The sequence below is a fragment of the Eurosta solidaginis genome, chromosome 3 (assembly GCF_040869045.1).
Source record: "Eurosta solidaginis isolate ZX-2024a chromosome 3, ASM4086904v1, whole genome shotgun sequence".
In the NCBI taxonomy this organism is placed as follows: domain Eukaryota; kingdom Metazoa; phylum Arthropoda; class Insecta; order Diptera; family Tephritidae; genus Eurosta; species Eurosta solidaginis.
The window spans coordinates 199873471-199884976 of NC_090321.1; positions in this window are offsets into that span (position 1 = coordinate 199873471).

An 11506-nucleotide genomic window follows, 5' to 3' on the forward strand; every position below is an offset into this window, starting at 1 on the left:
AAGGAGAAAAAATTCCGTTAGGTGGCGCACGGATCGAAAAAATTAGATAATAATTTGGAAATTTGAAACGGGGGTTAAGTAACTTCTCGATGAGCTAGAGGCTAACACATTTGGGGCTTAATTCGACGGCAGCCGATGACACAGAACAAAAAGTTTCGCTAGAGGGCGCACGGACTGAGATATTTAGAAAAATCAAACAGAACGGAGGGAATTTTGGGATTGATTTTTATGTAAGTTCTCATTGAGCTACAAGCGTAGAACTTAACAGATAAGGTTAAGACACCGAGAAAGTGTAAGAAAAGAAGAAAATAAAAATAAAATAAAATAAATATTTTTACTTCTCATAAATATTTTTGCATTTTCTATGTCAAAACTTAAAAATCAAAGTTTAGCAAGAATATGTCTTTATATAAGTGGACATTTTTCGCTGATATTTGTCCATTTATATAAAGGAAGTGTTTAAAAATTTTTTATGTTATTTTATTTTTTCAGTAAAATGGCTTACTTTTAGCATTTTAAATTTAATTCAATGTTTGTTCTATTCATAAAAAAGTTGTATTATTTGAAAACCGATACTCTTCCATGGACTTTCGGTTTGTCATATCGCAGTAGACAGTGCAAATTGAGTCTAACCGAATGCTCGTTTTCGTTTTCCCGATTTTTTGGCAATAAATTCGGTGGGGTGACATAAGGTCAACACTCAAATGGGCAATTGATGTTATGATCACTTTAAATGGCCATTAAGATTAATTGCTCTCATCACCACTTAAAAATGATTTTATTGGGCCAGGCTTTTGTCCAGTTTTTCACTATAATTGCACCAAAATACAAGAGAAGTACCGCGACCGAAAGTTTTAAATAAAAAAGTTTCTCTTTTAATTCGACTGAACAAAGATAGAGTGAAAAACAATGCAACAAAACTATAATTCAACAGTTGTTAATGTTTTAATTGGTGGAGGTGCAAAACAAAACTACTCACCTTATAACCACTGGAGAAAAGAGTTGATTTTATGATCATTTCGGAAAGTCAGGATGGTCATATTGTCGTTATCGTTGGCGTTGTAAAAATTTAAAATTTGACGTTGTGACCAATTGAAGTTATGGCCGTTGACCTTATGTCACCGCTCCGTAATTTTACATGTGGCTAAATAATTGGATTTGGCCAAAAAATCGGCCGAGGTTTTGGCCGAAGCTGAAGAGTCGGTAAATACGGAAATTGGAAGGAACTTTTTGTGATTACTCTATTTCACTTTTTTCTTGACTGTCCAATATCTCTGTTAGGTTAGGATGAACTGCCCGGTCCGCGACGATCTCACATATACTGAATGAGTCCATAGTGTTACAAGAAGTTTGTGTAACGTTAAAACGGAAAAATCATATCAAAACCAGCACCTATTTTATAAAAAAAAGTCGTCCTCTTGGCAAATGCTAAAAGCTTTCTTACTGCTTCCAGATCTGATAGCTGTATCATTCCTAATATTGCAGTCTTACCCTGGCGAGTGCATGGCACGAGCGTAAAACGTGCTTAATCATAGCCTTCTCCAACCCGCATTTCATACATCTGCTATTAGTAATAAGGCCTAATTTCAAAGCATGTGACGCCAGAAGAGTGTCCAATGAGAACACCAGCTTTGAGCCTATCGTCCTATATTTTTAATGATAAGAGTAACTTTGTAATTGCAGTCGCCCCAAGTTTTCTATACAGGCCCGGCTATATGCAACTACGGTTAGTGTGACGAATCTCCTCGGTCTTCAATAACAAGTTGCAAGTTATGGTTGACTCCGTCCAATGACGATGTATCATGGCCGCCGCGTAGAGAAGAATGATGTGATAGCTGGAACCTATAAGAATGCGCACCACAGCATATGGGGAAAATCCTGTATCACCAAGAGAAGTGACTCTTTGTTTACTTATATTATAGAGGGATGGCTTTGTATGCATTTGGTGACTTTTTGTTTGTTCGAAACTGCGATAGACACTTTGGTACAGGCTTTAACCTAGATATGCAATTGTGTATTTCAACATGAGGAAAAACAAGCCTACCGATGGTCGGAAACTCTCCACGACCTTAGAGCTTACAGTATGCGGCTTTTCAGTAGAACCAGCAGTGTAAAGATTGGAAGCGGGATGGCCTAGAAGGTTCAATGTGGCCATATGAAATTATTCCCCATCGATAACACTCCTCATAACCTTCCGGGTGTATCTTTATCGCTACAACAATAACAACCGTAGTCTTTGAATAAGGTCAAAGCTACCTTCAAGTCAAAAGCAAGTAGAGTTCTCGTTTTCACGTGTGGTACGCATACCTATTGTTAAGCCAACATACATTTTATTGTAAAGCAAATAGAAAAGCCTCTAGAGAACAAAGATGATTCACTTTGTGCATTTTTTTTACATTGAAGGGGCGTTATCCTTCCTGGGGCTTCCATAGCGACTATGGTTGAATGCAGAGAAGAAGGGTGTATTGTGAAGAGTGTACGAAGTCACGCCGAAAAGAGTGAACCCCATGCGCGGAGTGCTGCAGAGCTATCCGAATATGGTGACGATGCAAAACGAAACTAGATAATTTTTTTTTTTCGAAAAGATTTAAGCTATGGCCTTCGGTGTATGAACTATGATCTTTATAGCTTCGAGCGCACCAGCATTCCTACTAATTTCGACATTATCACTGTCAGTATACTTATAGTTTGCCGACTTCTGTCCCTTATGTGGGTGTCAATACCCTCATTCCTTCGACAAAGTCATTGGGAAAGGAATGGACAGTAGGCCAGTAGGCCAGCTAATTGCTTGTAAGACACAAGTGGCCACAAGCTGCCCGATCACTTTAGTGTCTGCCACTAATGACGTTGGACATCGACTAGCTACCAGTACTACGTCTTTTGTGTAGGCCAGCACGTTCAATTTAGTCTTGTTTATGTTGACGAAGTATGCTGCTGTCCATAACAGAAACCAGAGCAGTGATGATGAAATGTACGCATTTGACCATATTTTGCGTCAGACATGCCAGCTTTTAGCCAATTATTCACCTACGCATTTGACTAAGCTTATTTTATTAAACTGAGTATGGAAAATATTTTAACAGTAATATTTAAATATTTCCTCAAAATAATTCGAAAGCCAAGAATACCGACAATTTTAATTAATTTAAAAATAACTTTAAAATGCATGCATATTTGCTTTTTCATAATTTGTGCAGCATTAAGTTTTAAAAATAGAAATTTAAGGAGAACTCAACATTGGCTTTACGTCAATAGGTGGAGAGGAATGAATGAATGCACAATATTTGCTAAATCAATTACGTTTAATGAAATGCAGTCAATGTTTGAAACATGTGATGCAACGCACTGTGTGCAATATGGACGTTAATTAGGTTAGGTTAAGTTAGGTGGTAGCTCCCCTGATAAGGATAGCTCACTTGGACAACACGAAGGTCCGTTGTGATACCACATACACCAAAAATAACTGTGACTTAGATCTAGCTACTTAGAGAATCGTTGGGTAGCAACGATAAAGCTCCCAATGATACCGATCTCAACTTTGGTTAAATCCTCGGGAGATCCAAGTGAGTCGCGACCGAAGTACTTTCGCCTAGTTCTGGCAAAAGCTGGGCAATCAAGCATAAAGTTATTTGATGATTCCACCTCATCATCCTCTATACAGCTGCAGCAGGATGGAGTTTCCAGTATATTTAGACGTACTGCATGGATACCCATGGGACAGTGCCCTGTCAGAACCCCAATGACCATCGATAGGTGAGCCTTAGTGAACCCAATTATTTCAGCAGACCTCCTGCCATCCACTTTCGGCCAGAAAGATCTTGCTACCCTGCACGACGTGGTGTCCACCCAACGTTTGCTGAGCTGACTCGAGGCCCATCTATGGAGGAGCAATCCACAGGTGGCCAGCGGAATCCTGAAATCCCTACAGCCATCTTCATCCGGTTCAGTTGTACCGATGCGGGCTAAGAGATCCGCTTGACATTTACCCGGGATATCACTATGGCCCAGATAATCTTAATTGTAAAATAATTCGATGCAATCGCAAGCGAGTTCAGGCACTCCCAGACCACCCTCGATCGCACTTTAGTTGAGCTCAAGGCCTTGATAGCCGCTTGGCTATCAGAGTGGATGTTAAATTCCCTAACAGTAACAGCACTGGATAGCATTTTATCCACCGCATTCTTAATCGCAGCAACTTCCGCTTGGAATACACTGCAGTGATCAGCCAACTTAAACTTGCGGCTTACATTTAGCTCTTGACAAAAGACCCCCCCCCACCAACCTTTCGGTCCAGCTTCGACCCATCCGTGAACAAGTTAACTGGTCCCATGCCACAGATAATTCGTCTTCCCCACTCCTCTCTCGGTGGAATGACTGGGGTGGAGGTTGTATAGGGAGCAGTTATCGGCAAACAATAGTCCGTTCTGTCCGGGATAAAGTCGAAACTGGTAAGAAGGCTAGAGTGTCCGAAGTCAGAAAGCCCATAGCCCATATCACGAAGCCTGACCAACGACCTTGCCGCGGCCGCCTTTCCCGCAATATCTACTGGATATATGTTCAGCATGACGTTCAGTGCCAAGGTAGGTGTTGTTCTGAGAGCGCCACTGATACCGATCAGCGCCGTCCGTTACACTGACATTAACATTTTGGAGGTGCTCGCCGTGTCCAATGCTTTCCACCAGACCAGCACCCCATATAGCAGAATCGGTTTGACCACCATTTCATAAAGCCAGTGTACTACTCCTGGCGAGAGTCCCCATCTCTTTCCGATAGCCCCTCTGCAGCAGTACAAGGTAACGGGGCCTTCCTGGCCCGACCTTCCACATTGGGTCTCCAGGACAGTTTTTTGTCCAAAACAATCCACAAATATTTAACCCTATCAGAAAGTACCAGCGGTACCCCTCCAATGGAGGGAGTTATGAAATCGGGCATCTTATATCTCCTTTTAAAAAGAACCAATTCCGTTTTTCACAGGTTCACCGCCAATCCACATGATTCAGCCCACCTAGCCACAGTATCCAGGTAGCCCTGCAGAACATCGCGCAGGGTGCACAGAAATCGGATAGGATATCGAGGTCATCTGCATAGGCAACCACCCGACAACAATTGGCTTCCAGCTCCACAAGAAGCTCGTTGACTACCACAACCCAGAGCAGAGGAGATAGGATACCCCCCTGTGGCGTGCCTCTGCGCACATTCCTCTTAATTATGGCCCCTCCCCACTCCGCTGTGACAATTCTGCCGCATAGAAGTTTGCTAATAAATTCAACCAGAGCCGCCTCGACTGCTAAACCCACCAGAGCTCTTTCGATTTCCCCCGGTAAGACATTGTTAAAGCCCCCTCGATGTCTAGAAAGGCACCCAGAGCATACTGTTTGTGTTCTAGGGACCCCTCTATTTGCTTTACAGGACGTAAATTAAATATAGTGAAATTTCAAAGATACGGAGTTGCGTTATTTAATCAATTCAGTGCCCAGAGCCATGAAAGGGATCAATAAATAACAAGTAAGGAAGGCTAAGTTCGGCTGTAACCGAACATTACGTACTCAGCTACCAAATTACAGCTTGAAAAACTTTTAAATTACCTTCTTTTAAAAGTGGGTAGTGCCACGCCCATTGTCTAAAATTTACACTGTCTAAACAAAATTATTCTGCGTCATAAGGTCAACCCACCTACCAAGTTTCATCGCTTTATCCGTCTTTGGTAATGAATTATCGCACTTTTTCGGTCTTTCGAAATTTTCGATATCGAAAAAGTGGGCGGGGTTATTTTTTTCGTTTCTTTCATTTTTAAAAGCGATCTGAGATGAGTGCCCAGGATCTTACATACCAAATTTCATCAAGATACCTCAAAATTTACTCAAATTATCGTGTTTACTGACAGACGGACGGACATGGCTAAACAAATTTCTTTTTTCGCCCAGATCAATTTATATATGGTAATATCTATCTCGATTAGTATATGCCGTTACGGGGAACCGTTATGGGAACAAAATTAATATACTCTGTGAGCTCTGCGCAGCTGAGTATAAAAAGAGACATCACATTTTTGGAAAAAGTAACAACAAAAATTTCCTCATAGTAGGGCGGCGGAAAGTCGTTGACCAAGAACTGGCAGCTTCTCAATCCAGAGTATTATGCGGACCGTGCCCACAGAACGGTTTCCATAAATGGGTATTTTCGACTGTACTCCCAATACCGTCTAGAAGTTACGATGGCCTCACTACAGTAAGGGGTGCTGCTGTGGCGAACTGTTTTTATCCCTTTTCTGGGCAGGTGGCCCCACGGCCAAGATTAACTCAAACATTTCAGAACAAAGGAAGGAAGAGAAGGAAAAATCGATGGGGTCGCAAGCCTGGGGAGATTGAATCGCTATCAGCGTTAATTTGGACGCGGATGACGATGATTCGAACGCAAGACCGAGCGTGTGTTATGGGCCTGTGCGAGTGTGGAAAAATGTCGGAGACAGTTTACTGACAAAGACTTTTGCTACGACGAACTCTCAAATTTGCTACCGCATCGAGAAGAAAGCCAGCTTTTAAAAATCAGAAAGGGGAGTTCGAGTGCCCCAGTCCCACATCGATCAGACAAGCTAGTCGGAAAGACAGAAGTCATACTTCTAAATCTGTTAACCAAATCGAAGAGGGAAGTGTAAGTGCTGAAAAACCATATACCTCAAAAGCTGCAATGCAACAAGAAGATGGCAATAATGGCATAAGAAGTAAAGACGAAAAGGTTAATAAGCTAAAATGTTTTAAAAATCAGACTTCAACTTACTAGGTGATACTGAAGGGTGTCTACCGAAAGGTGGAGATCTCAAGTAGGGGCCCTGATAAGTATCATGATTGAAATGATTCATAATGAACTAAATAAACAGCTACCAGACTTGAAAACAGCTAAATGGTATAATGGAGTTAAACTGATGCCCTGCACCAATAACAAGGCTTTAGAATGGCTGCAGGGAATCGCTCCCGACCCTCGTAGGCAAGAAACCACAAATTTTAGGGTGGTGGATAGAGCCCGGACCCACACGATACTAAAAGACAAGGTTTGAATACCACGTGTGGTGAGGGACATGCTAAACATGCTGCAGCGTCAAAAGCCGAATATGCCAACACGAGATCGGAAGGAGCTTCATGTATCCTGAACCACGGAGGGTAGCACTACATACCCTAAGTTGATAGGAAATCGGAGGATTTGTTGCGCTCACAGCTTGGGAGATAATCCTGGGGCGCTGGTAGTATTTATATGCGCCTTAGAAAGAGGAGTTCTATGGATAATAACGCTAAAAAGTTTAAAGCAGGGGAGGTAGAAAAGGACCACGAATGCTAAGCTGTAGAAATATTACATCGCGATATAGACCCCATTGCGAGGCTACAAAATCTGTTAACTGAGCTATTACCAATCCTGTGGACGCTGGTAATCAGCCAGTCAATTTCACGGCGTAAGGAGATGATGCTTCGATCATCGTATGTGGCAGATTTTTTCCAACAAAAAGCTCTCTGCGCTTAATCTGTAATCTGTTATGGGAAATCTTATCATAACAGACCTCTACGTCATGCGATTTTACATTTGTTTTATTTATTCCTAAGCATGCTCATTATAGAAATTCCAGTGATTTGTTGTTGGTCTAGTATCATAAGACTTCCGCGATTTTTACACGCTTTGTTTCACGCCATAGCTCATTTGTCAGCTCATCCACCTTTCCGTTGACATCTATGCCTATGTAACTAGGAATTCAATATATGTAGATATAAGTCATTCTTTGTTTCAATTTTTCAATTCTTTCTAGGGCTTAATTGCACGCTAACACGACCTTAGATTCGGTTGTCAATGCAGTTTGTTTTTCTCCAGTATTTCGCTGCTTTGGCCAATGCTGAAACTTTTGCTGGAAAACGCTACCGTGATCTCCAGATTTGTAGATCTGCTATATAACTCAGACATGCTCCTTCCATTGAAAGCCGCTTAAAACATCCAATGCGAGAGGAAGGGTGATAAGCCCCAATTTCAGCCCACCGCCGCCGTGGTGCGATTGTAGTGTGCTCCGTCTACCACATCGAAGATCCTGGCTTCACGCCCCAGGCAAAGCAACAACAAAATTTAAGAAACAATTTTTTTCAATTTGAAGAAATTTTTTCTAATCGGGGTCGCCCCTCGGCAGTGTTTGGCAAGCACTCCGAGTGTCTTTCTGCCATGAAAAACTTCTCAGTGAAAACTTATTTGCCTTGCAGATGCCGTTCTGAGTCGGCAGAAAACAAGTAGGTCCCGTCCCGCCAATTTGTAGGAAAGATTAAAAGGAGCACGACGTAAATTGGAAGAGAAGATCGGTCTAAAATGGAAGCCCGGCCCAAAATCTCTTCGGAGGTTATCCCGCTTTACATTTATTTATTTATTATTTCTTCACTCTCTTTTCCACATAGAGCTTTGACGATAACTTCCTGTCTAAAATCGCTCCTAGATATTTTTGCTACTATATGAGTCTAGTCAATCTAGTATTTGATACAGTGGTGGATCGCCTCACCCCCCCCCCCCCCCCTCTCTGATCTGGAACTTATGAAAATTATGAAAGTTTGTTTTAATTACATATAAAAATTTAAGCTTTTATGTATGTATAATCTATAAGATCGTCCTAATCGCCCCCTCTCCCAAGATCTGAAATTTATAATAGGTGCTTTGGTTGAAATATTTTATGAAATGGATAGTTTAGCTATATATTCATTTCCAATTTCCATTTGTTTCGCTGTGGGTAAAATCAGCAGAAAAAATATAGCATTCTGGTATTTGAAGAAAGAATTGCTTTTCGCTGAAATTTGGCAGCCTTGGTCTATTTCATGATCACGGTTGCCACACCACATCTTTTTTCTGAACAAAAATTCCTTTTAAAAAAACGAAAGAAGGATTTGAGAGACAAATTCTAAAAATTCTTACTGAAAGCTAAAAATTTGCATGGAAATTTGCGGAATTTCCCGAATTTTCTAAAAAGTCTTAAGTGTATATTTGGATTGTTGGTGTTATATGATAATACATATTTTTATAAAAATATCGAAAATAATGAAGGTCAAAGCACAACTTAGTAAAAACTGGAAAAATCTGAGTGATGATGACTTTTGTAGATGAGTGTATTGTATGAAAAATTTTACGGTCACTTTATCTTACTTAAAAAGTAGACCTAAATCACCTCCCCCTCCCAAATCGACCTGGATCCGACCCTGATTTGATACCTCATAGTGAACATAAACATATCCGTCGTCTCCTCGGTGACAGTCATTTGCCGCCTATGATTATTGTAACGTCATCTGCATACGGTGTGAATTTTACGGGAATCTCATCGAACCGCCAGAGCATTTGCTTAAGGCCAACATCTACAGTAGATTAGATAGTATTATGGCTTACATTGTGCTCTTTTCACTTAAATCGGGCCTTCATATAACCCCCACCCTCCCACAATTTAAGAAGGCACCAATGCCGCTAGACAAAACGGGATGCGTTATAATGGACTTGTAAAAGGCATACTCCTCGTAATTTAAGGCCTTCTCTATGTTCATAACAAATTTGTATATTATATATTAGTTCTTAAAATGGATCAATTCCCGAGACAAACAGATCTCATACGGTGGTTTGAAAAAAAAAGAAAAGTATTAAATACAACAAAAAAATTATTCGCATCATACTTTTGCCGGAAACAATAAACATTTTCATCTAGTTTTAACCAGAATTTAACTTAAACAAAATTTTGAATGCGGATTTGTTCATTTTATTTCCAGCCTACCATCTACCTACTTATTAAAAATACCCAGCATACACTTTGTTTGGTTTGACTAACTTTAGGGACGCTACGGTAGTCAGTTTATCGAAAGCGGAATCGGAATTGGATTTGTTAAATATCCTTTATCGGATTTGGAAACAAAATCGAATATCAAAACAGGTACTAGATAAACATATCGGCGCATAGTCATAGTCAAAATTAAAAGGTTCTAAAACAGTTTCAGCCTTATAACTGGCTGCCATTATCAATATCCTAACAAGTAAGGACGGGACTGTCGTCGGCTGTGCCGAAGACTGCATACCTTTCATGCATGGGGCTGAACAATAATATCATCATCCCATTCGTAATATTCAAATAATCGGCTGTATAAGATGAGAAATGTATAGTGAACAGATATATACACCTTAGCGATTTTTAAGATAAATAAAAAATAACAAGTAAGGGTGTCTAAGTTCGGGTGTAACCGAACATTATATACTCAGCGTGAGCTTCAATTGTACATTTCATTTCAGATAAATTACTTTTCTACATAACACGTGGCACCGCCCGTTTAAAAAAAACATGTCTCCCCATATCCTCTTACAACAAAACTTGATAAGTGAAATATTATTGATTCAAAACAATTTTTTGCTAAGTTATAGCTTATTATTCTAGTCTACGACCCTTTTAAACTTGTTTTATATCTAAGTTGTCGTGGTCTTTAACCGATCCCGTCCATTTCTACTAGAAATATTTTCTGCTATAAGGATAATATGTGTACCCAATTTTGTTACGATATGTAAATTTTTCTTCGAGTTATGGTTCCCGAAACATAGAAAATTTCTTAGTCATAAAAGGAGCGGTGCCACACCCATTTTCAAAAATTTTAGTTTTTTCCAATTTAATGTTATAATTCAATTTAGAAAGTAAAATTCTATTGATACAAAGCTCTTTTTCGCTAAGATATAGCTTATTATTTTCGTCTACGACCCTTTTAAAAATCTTTTATATAAGAGGGGGCGTGGTCTTTAACCGATGTCGTCCATTTTTTCTAGAAATATTTCTTGCTATAGGGAAAATTTGTGTACCCAATTTTATTACGATCCGTTAATTTTTCTTCCGAGTTATGGCTCCCGAAACATAGAAAATTGCTCAGTCGTAAAAGGGGCGGTGCCACGCCCATTTTTTAAAATATGCCTTTTTTCCTATTTATTGTTATAAATCCACTTGGGAAAAGAAATAACATTTGTATAAAGCTTTTTTGCAAAGATATAGCTTATTTTATTCGTCCACAAGCCTTTTAAAAATCTTTTATATAAAAGTGGGCGTAGTCCTTAACCGATTTCATTAATTTTTCTTCAAAGCATTCCATATTGTAAAGGCAACCTCTCCGCCGAATTTTGTTACGATAGGTTTAACGATTTTTGATTTATGATTAATAATATTTGTAAAATTGATTTTATCACAAGTTGGCGGTGCCACGCCCATTTTAAAAATTTGTTTTAAAATTTTTATCAAGAGTCTCAATATCAGTCCACACGTCAAATTTCAACATTCTAGGTGTATTATTTACTAAATAATCAGGTTTTTTGTGTTTTCCAAAATGTTATATATATAAAAAATGGGCGTGGTTATCATCAGATTTCGCTCATTTTCAATACCAATCTGTTCTGGGTCCAGCTCAGCTCGTGTACCAAATTTGGTGAAAATATCTCAATATTTACTCAAGTTATCGTATTAACGGACAGACGGACGTTCGGA